This window comes from Nicotiana sylvestris, chromosome 4 (assembly GCF_000393655.2).
Source record: "Nicotiana sylvestris chromosome 4, ASM39365v2, whole genome shotgun sequence".
NCBI lineage: Eukaryota > Viridiplantae > Streptophyta > Magnoliopsida > Solanales > Solanaceae > Nicotiana > Nicotiana sylvestris.
The window spans coordinates 66,849,943-66,868,869 of NC_091060.1; positions in this window are offsets into that span (position 1 = coordinate 66,849,943).

The following is an 18,927-nucleotide window of genomic DNA, read 5'->3' on the forward strand; positions in this document are numbered from 1 at the left end:
ACCTAACCAATCCGCCACCCCCCCCCTTCCTATCTTCTTCTTCTCCAAGTTTCTCAAGCTCCCATGGCTTCCCCCCCCTCAAGCTCATCCATGGCTTTTCATTGTCACCCCGCACACACTTACATACCTCGTCTCGTCTCCAAGCAGCCATAGCTGCTGCCCAAAGCTCCTTCATCTTCGTCAAAAAAACAACGCCCCTCCCCGTCCGCCATTGACGAGCAACGTTGTTGCTGCGTTTTGCTCGCGACCAGCTCAAACCTTACATCCAAACACGCCCGTCGCAGCTGCTTCCTCGTCATGACTGCCTCGTCCAGCTCGAGATTGTTTCAGGTGCGTTGATGCTGCCCGTTTCTGCCCCCGCTGCTTCTGCCGATGTTCCTTCTTCTCCCCGTCGTCCTCCTCGACGGACAGTTGTTGCCATGGTCGCCGCTGCTGCTACCACGATGTTGTTGCTGCCGTGATGCTGTTCATTTTCCTCCTTCCAGTCACGACGAGGTCGAGCTGCTGCTATTTTGAATCGGCGTCACTTCATCGTTCCAGCTGCGGGCTGCTTCATTTCTCTTCGTCTTCGTCGTCATTTGTTCGAGCTTTGGTCGAGGCTCGGACAGATTTGTTTACAGTCAAAGTTCGTCGTTGATTCATCTCCGGTTAGTTGTTTTTGAGTTTTATTTTTGTCCATATTTTTGTTTGATATTTTCTGGATCCAAAATCGTTAAATGATTTAATCCTTGTCTTGTTCGTTGTTCATCGTTGAAATAATTTTCTAGTGTGTTTATGTTGTTTGTTAAATTAATTTTCAGATTTCAAAATAGAAGTTTAATTAGTTGTTTTCATATTCATTTCATGTTTGTATTATTGTTTAAGTGAATATTTGTTGGTTTGATGTTTGTTAGATTCAAATTGAAATTTAATTAACTATTTCTTCAATTTGTTTCATGTGTTTATGTATTGTTAGAAATTGTTAATATTGTTAAGTTCAAGCTTAAGTTCATAATTGTTTATTCGTCGATCTTGTTATTTGTCTAAAAAGAATTTAGTTGTGTTAAAGGAAATATATTGATTTAATCGTTTTAATCCGTCATGTTTGTTGTGTTAAAATAGATTCATTCATGTTCATACTTTGTTTGGATGATCTTGAATCCGAATTTTGTATAGTTTGATTTCTTGTTTATCATTTATGATTATTTCTTGAATTTGTCTCATAATCTTGTTTAAGTTTAATATAGGAATTGTTTGTTGTAATGTTGTTAGAGTAGTTGATTTTAAGTTCAATATTATTGAATTTAGAAATCTAAATATACTTGTTTGTTGTTGTTGTTGAATCCGAAAATAGGATTGTTTGTTGCTAAAATATTGTTCAATCAAATTTTAGTTGTTCTTTGTTGTTCAATTTGTGTTCATGTGATTTGTTGTTGAAATGTTGTTGAAATCATGTTCATGTGCTTTGTTGTTGAAATGTTGAAGAAATCATGTTCATGAAATTTGTTGTTTGAACATTGTTAGAAATTAATCATATTGTCTATATTTTGGTTAAGTTTGATTAATTGATGTGTTATAGCTGATGGGTAGTTTGGTAATTTATAGTACTTTCGGGGGTAAAATAGTAATTTGCAATAGGGTCGGAGGGGTAGTTTAGGAATTGTACATTTTGTAATTGTTTATATGAAGCATGGGGGACAAAATGAAATGGGGTGGGTTGTGATATGGTTATTTAATATAAAGGGGGGACAAGACAAAATTTAGTGGGGGGAATCTTGTATTATTTTATGTTAGGCATGGGGGACAAAATATAATGGGGTGGTGTGATATGTTTATTTAATGTAATGGGGATGAGTGGGAAGATAATGGGTTGGGTAGAGAAAAAGTATTGATTTTAATTAATTGAAAGATTTATGGGATGAGTTATAAGAAGTCTTGAAATCAGAATAAAAAGGGAGAGAGACGAGAGAAAAAAAACACAGATAAGAGAAACGAATCTGAGAAGAGAATAGAAGAGAGAAAAAAGGGCTGAACATTTAAGAGAAAGAAAAATTCCGAAAAATATTTAAGCTTTCAAAATAAAAATAAAAACTAAAAAATCTTCTGCTTTCTTTCTTTGTTTGAAATTAGTATTAATGGTTGTTGTTTCATTCAAAGCTTGAAGCTTTTGTTTTTGGGATTACTGTTCTACTGGTTTGCAAACTCTGTTCCTGGGTTGTTACTGCTGCTGGATTGTTGTTGCTGTATTGTTATTACTACCGCTGATTCTCATCATCATTTTCTTTTGCTTCCAATATCAGGTACATATCTGTAAATTCATGTCATGAAAAGCTTCAACATGACAAGTAAATGAAGTTTGGAATTATAAGGATGTCTTCTACTCATTTAAATTTTATTAGTTTAAGTTTCAGTTTTGTTTTAGTTGGTTAATATAGTATTATACTTGACATGATAAACTGTTAACTAATTAACGTTCTGGAGTAATAAATTCCACGATAATCATATATGTTTTGAGGACTAGTGATGATATTTACTGTTTGAATTGTTGAGATAGGGAACATGGCAGAAAGTTGACCATTAATTAAATCTTGTGATATTGTTAGTTAAGTAAAGAATAGTACGGAAATACCCAGAAATTACATTACTAGCTTATTTTGTCAAATATCCAATTTTGTTTAAGACTAGATGATGTCAGTCGTACTTTGTTCGTATATGGCGTAATAACGGTTGTGTGTATAACCCATAGTTGAAAGGTGAATTAATATAATCCATTAATATTACAATGCTGGAATATTGCGAACATGTCATGATGTATGTTTACGTTATATGTGATGTCGTCTTATTAAATCAATTGGTAGATTAGTTCTCTTTCTTAATAACAAATGGCTTAGTTATTTTAGGAACGCGATCAACTCATTTCTTTTAATGTATGAAATAATGTCAATGATTTTTTTTTAAAAATATAGAGTTAGTGTTTGCAAATATTCGCATAGGCAGAGAATAAAAATTGGTTTATTTATCTCAAACTCAATCTTCGTAAGCAAAATTAACCAAACAATTATAACCTCAGACCAAAAACAAGTAGTGTAAAAGAAGGATGGGATTTATAGATTGTAACATTTTAAGCCAAAAAATGTGTAAATAGCGTTTGCTCCAAATATAACAATGAAAATTCTTCGAAAAATATTACTTCGTTTATTAAATCAATTGTTTTCCTAAGTTTTATACGCAATTCGCTTTTTGGGTAGATAAATATTGTATTTACAATAAAAATGGTAGTATTAATCACACGTTGTTGTTTTTTTTTTATTATTCTTTAAACTCGAATGGTTTTTGAGGAATATAATTCACACGTAAAATATAATTTGCGGTCAACACTTAATGAATTGTGAATTCTTTTCAAGGAATTTAGAGGCATCTCAAATAGTGATTTCTCATGACTTCCACATAAAAATGTATGGATGTAACAAACAATTTGTGGAAAATTTATACTACCATCAAGAATATCTTGTGCGATTAGGGATACATTCGCGTGACCTGATTATATTTCTAAAGGCAATCCGGATTATGCGTTCGCGCAACTTCGAGCAAACATTTAATAAAAAAGGGGGTTCTTCGGAGAATATCAAATTAATTTCATATAACCCGAGATGTGCAGTTCGCTATTTAATCATACAAGAGCGACGGACGTTCTTAATTTTATTTTAAGCACAATTTCGAACTTAAGTCTATTTTTATAATTAAAAAAAATTCGAAAAAAAATAATTATTATATTATCAATATCATTGTCTATACGTACGCGTGACACGATTTTTCACGTTAAAATATATATAATATATAAAACGGATACACGTATGCGTGATTCGATTCGAAGAAGGGTCTTTAATTATAAACAATCTAAACAGAAGCGATAACAAAATCATGCAATAAAAAATGTAAAATCGAGATAATTAAGCCAAGAATAAAAACAGTTAAGCGACCGTGCTAGAACCACGGAATTCGGAAATGCCTAACACCTTCTTCTGGATTAACAGAATTCCTTACTCAGGATTTCTGGTTCGCAGAATAATAAACAGAGTCATATTCTCCTCGATTCAGGGATTAAAATTGGTGACTTGGGACGCCTTAAAATTTCCAAGTGGCGACTCTGAAACAAACAAACAAATCCCGTTTCGACTGTCCTTCAATTGGAGAAAACTCCCCACGCACCCTCGCCGGGGCGGAAAAAGGAGGTGTGACAGCTCTGGCGACTCTGCTGGGGATAAAAGTGTACTCCAGAACCACTGGTTCAAGGTTCAAGAATTCGAGCTTAAAATAACTGTTATAGTTGGCTTTATTTATTATCTGATTTTTACATGATATATGCTTAATGTGCTAAATGATGCTTTTACCGCTTTAATATTATCTGAATTGTGTATATAAAACTGCTACGAAACCCTTCTTCTTTCTGAGTCTTCTGAATTTATGGTGTACACGTGCGCGTGGCCCACCTTTCTGTTAGAAGTCATACCAAATAAGACGAAGTTGGGACAAGTAACTAGGCCGGGCAGACTTTCGTGCTCCCGGTACGTTGCCCCCATTTCGGCTCAAGCTGTCCACTTGGGTAAGCCAGGGCTAGAACAATATGCCTCAGGTTTTTTCACTTAGAATAACTCAGCTTCATGCCGGATCCCTAGTAGGAACGTTTGTTTGCATCACGTGCATTTGACTTTGGAGGCTCAACACAGGGGTTGGGTCTGTCTAGGACAGGTGTACCAAAAATGAAAATGACCATCCTGATGCATCTTACTTGCTGCTACTTACGCATTTATTTGATCCGGGTTTGTGTGTTGACTAACTTTTGAATATCAGGAATGATATTTTGAATTTGAAAAAAAATATCGGTTAGGGAATTGATTGTTTATTTTTGAAAAAAAAACCAATGCCCAAATACTGTCAAAACTCTGCCGAAATTTTGAGAAAATGAAAAAAAAATGTTTATTAGTTTGTTTTAATAAAAGCAAAGAAAAATAAAAAAAATAAAATAAAATAAAAAGAGTCTTTCATTATTTGTCACAAATATATATATATATATATATATATATATAAGTCCAAAAAGTTTTTCTTTATTTCCAAAATATATATGTATATCTTTATCAGTTGCAAAAAATATTTGTCTTGCCAAAAGTCTAGAAAAGTTTTTTTTAGACCCCCAATTTTCAAAACAAAAAATCCAAAAATATTTTCCATTATTGACTTCTTTAGAAAGTTTTTTTTAATTATTTAAAAAAATAAATAAATAAAAAAATCCGAAAATATTTTGATTCTTCTTTCAAAATTAAAAAGAAAATTCAAAAACAAATATTTTTAGAAGCATTTCTTTGATTAAAGGTAAAATTCCGAAAAATATATTCTTTTTTCTTTAGAATAAGAAAAAAAACAAATGAAAATTCTGAAAAAATATCTTAGAAGTCTTTCTTTTAAAAAGAAAATCAAAAAAAAACTTCCTTTCTTCTTTTAAAGTAGTTCTTTCACAAATTCAAAAAAAAAAAAAAAAGTTAGCTCATTTACTTATTCTTGATCTGCCCGAACTACCATGGTTTGATTCTTACCGGATGTGAGATACGTAGGCAACCCTCATCGGGTCCAACCCCCTTTTTGCTAAAATAGCTAAAAATATAAATAAATAAAAAAAACGTGTCAAAATTTTAATTTTGTCATAAATAAGTCGGGCAGTGTCCAGCTTCCCCTTTTGCTAAAATAGCCAAAAACCAATAAATAAATAAAAAACGTGTCAAAATTTTAATTTTGTCATAAATAAGTCGAGTGGTGTCCAACCCCCCCTTTTTGCTAAAAAATAGCAACAACAAAAAAATATGTCAAATTTTAATTTTGTCATAAAGAAGTCGGGTGACGCTGTTTTATCAAGACATAGCCGAATGTTCCCGAAAGGGACGCCGGAAGGCTGACTTTGCATAAATAGCCACCTTTGGGTCATTTTTTTTAAGATTTGGTCCAGTTGACCCACACAGCCTTAAAAATCTTCGTCCCCGAGGCGTTGAAAGGCCATGTTTGCAATGTTGAGTTTTCTATTTTTGAAAAATGATAAAAAGAGTCATAAATAAGTCAGGGTGGTGCTGTTTTGTCAAAAATAGCCGAATGTTCCCGAAAGGGACGCCGGAAGGCTGACTTCGCATAAACAGCCACTTTTTAGGTCATGTGTAGGATTTTGGTCCAGTCGACCCACACGGCCTTAAAAATCTTCGTCCCCGAGGCGCTGAAGGGACATGTTTGCAACACCCGGTTTTTATTGTAATTTTTTTTAAAAAAAAACAAAAACAAAGAGTCAACGGTCAGGTGAATACCGTTTAGATTTTTGGTCAAAATAAGTCGAGCCAGCTTCGGCCGCGTCTTAAACCGTTCTTGCCGAAATAGCCTCAGAGTATCTTTCAGTTGTCGAAAGGCTATTTTCGTAAAAGAACGGACAAGTGTGTAAAGTGTCATAAAATAATCCTCTCCGGCCTCAAAATTTGGAAGGGGTCACATTTGCAAAAATAACCGTCTGGTTGCATTTGTCAAACGTAGAAAGGAAGCTGGCCGTTTGTTTTGGAGTTTGTAAAACTTTTGATTATAATATGTGGGTCATTTGATTTTCAAGTTTGTAGGTCATTTTTAAACCTTTGAAACCCAATATGAAAATTGAAAAAAAATGATTAGTATTGCTTATCTTTTATTGGTCCGAACTACGCAAGGTCTGATTCATGCGGGGTCATGATACGTAGGCAATCTCCATAAGATTCGACCACCACTGAAAAAGAAAAAAAAAGGAAGAAAGAAAAATAAAGGAAAGCGCAAGTGCATCGCATCTCTGATAGAACGGTTTAACTGCTTAGGTGCATTGCATCTCTAATATATGATTATCTGTCAAATGCCCTGACACTAACGTGATGGCTTCCCTTTGCTGTGTTCATATATAGAAAAGTGGTTGGTTGTGGTAACTCCTCCCTGCAAAGCAAATGACACAGAACCTCAGAACAGGGTGGGTCGGTACTGATGACCGACAACAATTGGTCGAACAGAACAACGGGTTGGTAGAAGAAGTGAAAATGCTGAGACAACATGTGGCAGACATGTATCAGGCATGGATAACTGGGAAAGCACCACCCCCACCACCGCCAAGCTTTTCAAACTCTGGCATTACCCATCCCCCATACTCTCCATCCCAACCCACTTATGACAGCTTTCCTAGCTACCCGAGTAGCTCCATCACTCGTCCACGCTACTCCCCTCCCCAATGCTACTTCTCTCCACGAGATTCCCAAAGACGGGCTTCACTTTCCAAATACCCAGCTCCACAGAAGGCCTATCCACCCTCACAAGCCTACCGGAAGCCCCCTGGATCAGGTTTCCGGCCCAATCAAGCATTTAGGAACGAAAGGTTGCTGAAACGAGGAAAGGCTCTCACCCCTATCGGAGTATCTTATGCAAGTCTATTTGAAAGGCTAAAGCATGCTAGCTTGATTGAGTCGCTCCCCGCATATACTCCAGATCCACATGCAAGAAACTTTGATCCGGCAGCGCGATACGCGTACCACTCCAATGTCATAGGGCACAACATTGAGAGTTGTCGTAATTTGAAAAAGGAAGTAGAGAAAATGATCCAAGAAGGGCGGATTGTGATCGATAACAGTGACATGGAGCACTCGAACCCTATCGAGAACTTGTTGACGGAGATTGATGATGTGGAAGCTGATAATGGTCTTGGCAATACTAATGCAAAACTTAGTGGCTAAAATGCCAATTTTGATAAAATGGGAGGACGCTCCGTTCCTTGGTTAGCAAGAGAGAAGCTGGTGGTGTCTTATTTTGTTGTCATTTCTGTTGTCCGGATTATTCTTAGGGTTGTAATCCGAATATTGTCTTGTGTCAAACCTTCTTATCTTTCCAGTTTGTCATATCAATTTGTTTAAGTTTTGTCAAGGCTGTGTTAGGATTTTATTCTGGTTGTTTTGTTTGTTTTATTATTCAAACCATTTCTCCGGTAGTCTAATACAAAAGCCGGTCTTTTATTATTTCCAGTCATCTTTTTATTTAGTCCTTTTGTCATTTTCGTTCAATGCCGATTCTAGGGACATGACATGCGCACACAGTTTGGGCCTAGTCTATAAAGTTAATCATAAAACCCTGGGAAGGTGATCAAAGCATTTAAAGGAAATAAGAACGGTTTGAGATTATTTGAAGCCCGAGTCATGTGGAACTGGGGCAAGTAAAACATAAAGAAAACCGTTAAATGCAAGATTCGCCAAATTGGCATGAGGGTCGTTCATGAGAGTGAGAGTGTCGCCCAGTAGTGCTTTAGAAATGACAAATGAAAAAGCAAGTGTTTAACATAATTGTCAAGTCCTGCACCATCGGAAGAGACTATAAATCTATGATCAATTGTGTTGTTTGCACTTGGCATATTTTGAAGACTGGAATGACGAAGGCATTTTGTTCTGCTACCTAAACACTTTATCCTTCGTTAGCCCTTTTAAGCCTTATTTATTTTCTTTCATACCCCTCGTTCGGAATCAATAGCAACGACTAGGAAATACGAGCCTGGAAGGTTAAAAAAAATCGAAAAAAGGAAAAGAAAAGAAAAATGATAACAAAAAACAAAAGAAAGTCAGAAGAAAACAGAGGAATTGGGAACTACGTTTGACCTGATTCCTCAAAGAGGATACGTAGGCGCTTCACGGCTCGGTCATAGGGTGCATAGTGCGCATAATGTGCGTAATATGCATAGTGTAACAAAAAAATTTAAAAAATATATATAATAAATAAATAATCCCCAAGCAAGAAACTGGGGCAAGGGTTGCGCTTGTTATAAACAAATATGATTTCGAAGGTTGTAATTTTGAACCCCAAATTGATTTGTTTTTTAGCCTTTAATACCCTTTCTTTCTAAGCCTATCCAAAAAACCCACATTACGGTCCAAAGAAAGACCTTCTGATCAGTCTGCAAAAGATGCCAAGTCAGACAAATGAGAGTCTTACCGACGAACATAACATTCTGTTCCACAGCAGAAAGGACTCTAATCTCCAGCAGAGAGAGTCATACCGGCAACACTCCAAATCCCCAGCTGGAAAGTGATATAAATGAGAGAGTCTTATCGGTGAAAATCTTCACGGACACCATAAGGCGATGAAAGCTGAGAGAAAAACCAAAATGAGAGAGACTTGATGGTGAAAACCTTTTGGGCACTACAAGTCGAATAAGATTGGGAATCAGATGGAGGATAGTCAAGGGAAGATCTTGAAAGACGATTGACGACGGAGGATAGGCCACATATGCATGTCATGACCATTAGAGTCGGTGTCTGCGTTTGATAGGTTTTTATTTATAATTTCTTTTGTTAAAGAGTCATCTTTTTCCTTTGTCTTTTATTCTGTTCCTTTTTATCTTTCTCCTTTCATAGAAAATTCCCCAGTAGAGTCTGTTTGGTCAGAACCAGTGGGAAATGACTTCAAAATAGGCCATCAGCTTTCTAATTATGCAAGATGAGATCTGGCTAGTACATCCAAGTGGTATAGTCAGCAAGGAACGAGCACAAGGCTAGTGTCAAGAAAGATATCCCCAGCAAAAGGGAATTGACAAAAGGATTGACGAGTGTCAAGAGGGATATCCTTGCCGAAATCAAAGGTTATTAAACCTCAAGGCCAAAGCCCGTGGACAAATCAAGGAGAGCAATGAGCATGATTTGGGAAATTCATATGAGACTAAAAGGTCAGGGAAATGCCAGTTACCGAGCTGTGCCACAAAAGCAAAAAGGATATCCCCAGCAAAAGGGATCATTCCCAGCAAATAATATCATCCCCAACAAGTTGTGGAACGCAGAGCAAGGAAGGAGAAAGGGAAAGTCATCCCCAGTAGGAGTATCACAACCAACCACCTTGTTTTAAACTAACAAATTTTGTTTTATTTGAAGCAGGTAAAGGAAATGGCATTAATGTCGGAAATGCATGCCACAAGAAAGATTGTAAAACTGGGACAGAAAATTTTCCTTTCATTTAGAAAATTTCTGGGAAGTCAGGTACCCATTCGAGGAAGAATAAAAATAACACCAATCTCAAGGGAAGTTGTCTTTGAACCAGTGTTGCCCCAATATAATAAGTTTCAATGGAGAAGTTGTTCCTCAGCAGACATAACAAAGGGATGACATGTGTGCTCAGAAAAGCAAAAATCATTATCATCCCCAGCAGCTTCCAGAAGAATGAAGCATCGATTTGAAAGGATAAAACTCCCCAGCAGCGTTATCCTCAACAACGTTATCCCAAGAAGATAACACTTTTATCCCCGGCAGTGTTGAGAGGAAAAAAAATTGAATTTGAAGGAGGGGAAGAAAGGAGACTCCCACAGTGGTATTATCCCCAGCAAGCAAGAACAAAGCAGAGTGAAGGAAAAAGAAAAGAATTTAAGAAGAAGTCAGGCATCCACCTGGAGAATGAGGATGAAAAATTGAAGAAGAAATCAGGCGTCCACCTGGAGAATGAGGATGAAAAATTGAAGAAGAAATCAGGCGTCCACCTGGAGAATGAGGATGAAAAATTAAAGAAGAAGTCAGGCGTCCACCTGGAGAACGAGGATGAAGAATTTAAGAAGAAGTCAGGCGTCCACCTGGAGAACGAGGATGAAGAATTTAAGAAGAAGTCAGGCGTCCACCTGGAGAACGAGGATGAAGAATTTAAGAAGAAGTCAGAGAATGAGGATGAAGAATTTAAGAAGAAGTCAGGCGTCCACCTGGAGAACGAGGATGAAGAATTTAAGAAGAAGTCAGGAGCCCCCCTGAAGAACAGAATGGCGATATATTGGTTGAAGTCAGGAGCCCGCCTGAAGAGAGGAATGGCGATTATTTTCAAAGTTGTTGTTGAAGTCAGGAGCCCGCCTGAAGAGAGGAAAGGAGTTTTAAAAAGTTGTTGAAATCTTGCCAACCTAAAGAAAGGAATGGCGATGTATGGTTTGAAGTTAGGAGCCCGCCTGAAGAGAGGAATGGCGATTATTTTCAAAGTTGTTGTCAGGAGCCCGCCTGAAGAGAGGAAAGGCGTTTTTAAAAGTTGTTGAAATCTTGCCAACCTAAAGAAAGGAATGGCGATGTATTGGTTGAAGTCAGGAGCCCGCCTGAAGAGAGGAATGACGATTATTTTCAAAGTTGTTGTTGAAGTCAGGAGCCCGCCTGAAGAGAGGAAAGGCGTTTTTAAAAAGTTGTTGAAATCTTGCCAACCTAAAGAAAGGAATGGCGATGTATGGTTTGAAGTCAAGAGCCCGCCTGAAGAGAGGAATGGCGATTATTTTCAAAGTTGTTGTCAGGAGCCCGCCTGAAGAGAGGAAAGGCGTTTTTAAAAGTTGTTGAAATCTTGCCAACCTAAAAAAAGGAATGACGATGTATTGGTTGAAGTCAGGAGCCCGCCTGAAGAGAGGAATGGCGATTATTTTCAAAGTTGTTGTTGAAGTCAGGAGCCCGCCTGAAGAGAGGAAAGGCATTTTTAAAAAAAGTTGTTGAAATCTTGCCAACCTAAAGAAAGGAATGGCGATGTATTGGTTGAAGTCAGGAGCCCGCCTGAAGAGAGGAATGGCGATTATTTTCAAAGTTGTTGTTGAAGTCAGGAGCCCGCCTGAAGAGAGGAAAGGCGTTTTTAAAAGTTGTTGAAATCTTGCCAACCTAAAGAAAGGAATGACGATGTATTGGTTGAAGTCAGGAGCCCGTCTGAAGAGAGGAATGGCGATTTATTTTCAAAGTTGTTGTTGAAGTCAGGAGCCCGCCTAAAGAGAGGAATGGCGTTTATTGTTAAAGTTGTTGTTGATGTTGGGAGCCCGCCCAGATAACAGAGGCATACATTTCAGTCTTTACATTTCAGTTGTTGAAGTTGGGAGCCTGCCCATAGAACAGAGGCATACATTTCAGTCTTTACATTTCAGTTGTTGAAGTTGGGAGCCCGCCCATAGAACAGAGGCATACATTCAGTCTTTACATTTCAAGCATTGAAGTTGGGAGCCCGCCCAGATAACAGAGGCATACATTTTCAGTCTTTACATTTCAAGCATTGAAGTTGGGAGCCCGCCCAGATAACAGAGGCATACATTTCAAGTCTTTAATTTTCAAGTATTGAAGTTGGGAGCCCGCCCAGATAACAGAGGCATACATTTCAAGATCAAGTCAGAGGACAATAAAACAGAGGGTTACAATAGGAATCCCCAGCAGGAAACAATAAAATTCCCCGGCACCGGGAAACAGAAGGTTGCAACAAGAGGTCACAGTACAAACTCAAGTACATGTGTCAAAAGAAGAAAAGCACCGGAAGAAATGCAAGCAGACAAGGAAGCAAGGCAACAAAAACAAATTGTACTCTAGCCTAGCTTCTTGTTTTCTTTTAAGCATGGTGTAACAAGGAGATCGGTAAGCAGTGGTAATAGCATGCAACAACAGTAACATTACAGTCCAACGGTAGTCCCAGCTACCAAAGCTTCCCGAACTACATTGGCCTGATTCCTGTTTAGCCCAGGATATGTAGGAAACCTTTGAAGCAAAGGTTCGGTCAAATCTTTTTCAAAAAAATGCTTCACACGGAGTACTCGGATGGGCAAAAATCGCTCGCTTTATCTTTGCACGAAAACCCTTCGTGTCTTCGGGCAAAGAGGGGCAGCTGTAAACACGTGATTTTTGCCCAATATGAGAATTACTCCCAAAAAATTCAAAAATAAAACAATTTTCTTTGGTGTGCAATTTTGTGATATTTTTGTGATATTTTTGAATATTATTTGTATTTGTCTGTGCATGTTTATTTGTTAAATTATTAAAAATACAAAAATATGTCGCATTTTGCATGTAGGATTTAATTCTACAATTGTTAGTAATTAAATGTGTTTTACAAAAATTAAAAATTACAAAAATAGGCATCGTTTGCATTTTTAGCATTTAATGTCCAAATATACAATTTTATGCTTAATTAATACTTAATTGTGCGTTAATTGTTATTGAGAGTTAATTTGCGCTTTTATAACTTAATTTAGTTCTTAATAATAGTTTAAGTATTTTTATAATTTAGTTTTAGAGAAATAAAAGAAGAAAAGAGAGCGAAAATATAAAGAAAGTCGGAATTGGGCCTCTTCTTCGATTTCAAGCCATAGGCCCAAAAAATGGCCCAATCTTCCCTACGACCCAGTCCATTTCGAACTGGGTCGACCCAGTCCATAACCCAACATCCTATTATCTTACAAACAACACAAAACAAAAAAAAGAGAAGAAAACCCTAAAAAGACCTAACCAATCCGCCACCCCCCCTTCCTATCTTCTTCTTCTCCAAGTTTCTCAAGCTCCCATGGCTTCCCCCCCCCCTCAAGCTCATCCATGGATTTTCATTGTCACCCCGCACACACTTACATACCTCGTCTCGTCTCCAAGCAGCCATAGTTGCTGCCCAAAGCTCCTTCATCTTCGTCAAACAAACAATGCCCTTCCCCGTCCGCCATTGACGAGCAACGTTGTTGCTGCGTTTTGCTCGACGACCAGCTCAAACCTTACGTCCAAACACGCCCGTCGCAGCTGCTTCCTCGTCATGACTGCCTCGTCCAGCTCGAGATTATTTCAGCTACGTTGATGCTGCCCGTTTCTGCCCCCGCTGCTTCTGCCGATGTTCCTTCTTCTCCCCGTCGTCCTCCTCGACGGACAGCTGTTGCCATGGTCACCGCTGCTGCTACCACGATGTTGCTGCTGCTGTGATGCTGTTCATTTTCCTCCTTCCAGTCACGACGAGGTCGAGCTGCTGCTGTTTAGAATCGGCGTCACTTCATCGTTCCAGTTGCGGGCTGCTTCATTTCTCTTCGTCTTCGTCGTCATTTGTTCGAGCTTTGGTCGAGGCTCGGACAGATTTGTTTACAGTCAAAGTTCGTCGTTGATTCATCTCCGGTTAGTTGTTTTTGAGTTTTATTTTTGTCCATATTTTTGTTTGATATTTTCTGGATCCAAAATCGTTAAATAATTTAATCCTTGTCTTGTTTGTTGTTCATCGTTGAAATAATTTTCTAGTGTGTTCATGTTGTTTGTTAAATTAATTTTCAGATTTCAAAATAGAAGTTTAATTAGTTGTTTTCATATTCATTTCATGTTTGTATTATTGTTTAAGTGAATATTTGTTAGTTTGATGTTTGTTAGATTCAAATTGAAATTTAATTAACTATTTCTTCAATTTGTTTCATGTGTTTATGTATTGTTAGAAATTGTTAATATTGTTAAGTTCAAGCTTAAGTTCATAATTGTTTATTCGTCGATCTTGTTATTTGTCTAAAAAGAATTTAGTTGTGTTAAAGGAAATATATTGATTTAATCGTTTTAATCCGTCATGTTTGTTGTGTTAAAATAGATTCATTCATGTTCATACTTTGTTTGGATGATCTTGAATCCGAATTTTGTATAGTTTGATTTCTTGTTTATCATTTATGATTATTTCTTGAATTTGTCTCATAATCTTGTTTAAGTTTAATATAGGAATTGTTTGTTGTAATGTTGTTAGAGTAGTTGATTTTAAGTTCAATATTATTGAATTTAGAAATCTAAATATACTTGTTTGTTGTTGTTGTTGAATCCGAAAATAGGATTGTTTGTTGCTAAAATATTGTTCAATCAAATTTTAGTTGTTCTTTGTTGTTCAATTTGTGTTCATGTGATTTGTTGTTGAAATGTTGTTGAAATCATGTTCATGTGCTTTGTTATTGAAATGTTGAAGAAATCATGTTCATGAAATTTGTTGTTTGAACATTGTTAGAAATTAATCATATTGCCTATATTTTGGTTAAGTTTGATTAATTGATGTGTTATAGCTGATGGGTAGTTTGGTAATTTATAGTACTTTCGGGGGTAAAATAGTAATTTGCAATAGGGTCGGAGGGGTAGTTTAGGAATTGTACATTTTGTAATTGTTTATATGAAGCATGGGGGACAAAATGAAATGGGGTGGGTTGTGATATGGTTATTTAATATAAAGGGGGACAAGACAAAATTTAGTGGGGGGAATCTTGTATTATTTTATGTTAGGCATGGGGGACAAAATATAATGGGGTGGTGTGATATGTTTATTTAATGTAATGGGGATGAGTGGGAAGATAATGGGTTGGGTAAAGAAAAAATATTGATTTTAATTAATTGAAAGATTTATGGGATGAGTTATAAGAAGTCTTGAAATCAGAATAAAAAGGGAGAGAGACGAGAGAAAAAAAAACACAGATAAGAGAAACGAATCTGAGAAGAAAAATAGAAGAGAAAAAAAAGGCTAAACATTTAAGAGAAATAAAATTCCGAAAAATATTTAAGCTTTCAAAATAAAAATAAAAACTAAAAAATCTTCTGCTTTCTTTCTTTGTTTGAAATTAGTATTAATGGTTGTTGTTTCATTCAAAGCTTGAAGCTTTTGTTTTTGGGATTACTGTTCTACTGGTTTGCAAACTCTGTTCCTGGGTTGTTACTGCTGCTGGACTGTTGTTGCTGTATTGTTATTACTACCGCTGATTCTCATCATCATTTTCTTTTGCTTCCAATATCAGGTACATATCTGTAAATTCATATCATGAAAAGCTTCAACATGACAAGTAAATGAAGTTTGGAATTATAAGGATGTCTTCTACTCATTTAAATTTTAGTAGTTTAAGTTTCAGTTTTGTTTTAGTTGGTTAATATAGTATTATACTTGACATGATAAACTATTAACTAATTAACCTTCTGGAGTAATAAATTCCACGATAATCATATATGTTTTGAGGACTAGTGATGATATTTACTATTTGAATTGTTGAGATAGGGAACATGGCAGAAAGTTGACCATTAATTAAATCTTGTGATATTGTTAGTTAAGTAAAGAATAGTACGGAAATACCCAGAAATTACATTACTAGCTTATTTTGTCAAATATTCAATTTTGTTTAAGACTAGATGATGTCAGTCGTACTTTGTTCGTATATGGCGTAATAATGGTTATGTGTATAACCCATAGTTGAAAGGTGAATTAATATAATCCATTACTATTACAATGCTGGAATATTGCGAACATGTCATGATGTATGTTTACGTTATATGTGATGTCGTCTTATTAAATCAATTGGTAGATTAGTTCTCTTTCTTAATAACAAATGGCTTAGTTATTTTAGGAACGCGATCAACTCATTTCTTTTAATGTATGAAATAGTGTCAATGATTTTTTTTAAAATATAGAGTTAGTGTTTGCAAATATTCGCATAGGCAGAGAATAAGAATTGGTTTATTTATCTCAAACTCAATCTTCGTAAGCAAAATTAACCAAACAATTATAACCTCGGACTAAAAACAAGTAGTGTAAAAGAAGGATGGGATTTATAGATTGTAACATTTTAAGTCAAAATATGTGTAAATAGCGTTTGCTCCAAATATAACAATGAAAATTCTTCGAAAAATATTACTTCGTTTATTAAATCAATTGTTTTCCTAAGTTTTATACGCAATTCGCTTTTTGGGTAGATAAATATTGTATTTACAATAAAAATGGTAGTATTAATCACACGTTGTTTATTTTTTTATTATTCTTTAAACTCGAATGGTTTTTGAGGAATATAATTCACACGTAAAATATAATTTGCGGTCAACACTTAATGAATTGTGAATTCTTTTCAAGGAATTTAGAGGCATCTCAAATAGTGATTTCTCATGACTTCCACATAAAAATGTATGGATGTAACAAACAATTTGTGGAAAATTTATACTACCATCAAGAATATCTTGTGCGATTAGGGATACATTTGCGTGACCTGATTATATTTCTAAAGGCAATCCGGATTATGCGTTCGCGCAACTTCGAGCAAACATTTAATAAAAAAGGGGGTTCTTCGGAGAATATCAAATTAATTTCATATAACCCGAGATGTGCAGTTCGCTATTTAATCATACAAGAGCGACGAACGTTCTTAATTTTATTTTAAGCACAATTTCGAACTTAAGTCTATTTTTATAATAAAAAAAAATTCGAAAAAAAAATAATTATTATATTATCAATATCATTGTGTATACGTACGCGTGACACGATTTTTCACGTTAAAATATATATAATATATAAAACGGATACACGTATGCGTGATTCGATTCGAAGAAGAGTCTTTAATTATAAACAATCTAAACAGAAGCGATAACAAAATCATGCAATAAAAAATGTAAAATCGAGATAATTAAGCCAAGAATAAAAACAGTTAAGCGACCGTGCTAGAACCACGGAATTCGGAAATGCCTAACACCTTCTTCCGGATTAACAGAATTCCTTACTCAGGATTTCTGGTTCGCAGAATAATAAACAGAGTCATATTCTCCTCGATTCAGGGATTAAAATTGGTGACTTGGGACGCCTTAAAATTCCCAAGTGGCGACTCTGAACCAAACAAAGAAATCCCGTTTCGACTGTCCTTCAATTGGAGAAAACTCCCCACGCACCCTCGCCGGGGCGGAAAAAGGAGGTGTGACACCCGAGGGCTCGGGTGAATTTCGGGTAGATTCTGGGGTGTTTAGACTTAGGAAAAACACTGTTGTTGCATCATTCTAGTGTAACTGCACCTGCGAGTCAAGCACCACAGGTGCGAGCTCGCAGGTACGCATATAGGGTCGCAGGTGCTGTCCAGCCCTCTTGCAGATGCGGACAAGCTTCTGCAAAACCGGTTCCGCAGGAGCAGATCCCCTATCGCAGGTGCGGCCCCAACGAGCCTAGTCATTTCCGCAGAAGCGGCCCCAGCGGGTCTAGTCATTTCCGTAGAAGCGATCAATTTTTCGCACGTGCACTTACGCAGGTGCGACCCAAGCACCGTAGGTGCAAGAGTCGGGCAGTGAAGTTTTTTTTTAAAACAAACTTCAACATTTTCTCTTTAAAATTTCCACCAAAAATAGAAGTCCTAGGGCGATTTTCTCAAGAGATTTTCTTCCCAAATCATAAGTAAGTGTCCACTAACTGATTCTTTCAACTCTCTAATGTATTTCATCAACTTTTATCTAAAATTCTAGGGTTTTAATGGTAGAAAATTGGGAATTTAGGTAGAGATAGGGCTTTTTGAATAATTGAAATTTAGACATTGTTTTGGGGTCGGATTTCGAAACTAATTATATATTCGGGCTCGTGGGTGAATAGGTGATCGGGTTTTGGTCCGAACCTCGTATTTTGACCAAGCGAGTACGGGGTCAATTTTTGACTTTATGGGGAAAATGAAAAAAAAAATTATAATTAAGCATTGGGTATGAATTCTTTAGCATTTATTGATGTTGTTAAATCAATTTGGACTAGATACGAGTTATTTGGAGGCGAATTCTAAAGGAAAAACGGTGTTTGAGGCTTGAGTTGACCGTGAAAGTTTGAGGTAAGTGTTTGGTCTAACCTTAGCTTGAGGATTAGGAGTTGTGTCCTATTCGCTATGTGTTATTTGTTGCATACGACGTATAGGCATGGTGACGAGTATCTATATGTCGTTGTCAAGTATGCCCGTGAGTCTTAAATTGAAGTCGTTGTCAAGTATGCCTGTGAGTCTTAAATTGAAGTCGTTGTGTTCTTAATAAGTACTACAAATGCCTAAGTTGTTGATTCTCTGTGTTGGGCAAGAATTATGATTATTCTCGTAGAAATTGCTTATGGTTGAGTATTGGTTCTAGATGTTCATTTTGTGAAGTTAAATGTTAGAACAAGTTTGGTTATAGCTGATTCCCTTGTCGAGACGTATTTACTTCTTACCGTCGTTTCTCTTGCCGGGATATTGTTGTTCCCTTATTGTTCCTTTGTCGGGATATTGTTGTCTCCTTATTGTTCCCTTGTCGGGACTCTTTTGTGATTGGTGTTGAATTATATATTTGGATCGGGTTGTACACCGCAATAATATTATATTTGGGTCGGGTTGCATGCCGCAACAATATTATATTTAGATCGTGTTGCACGCCACAATTA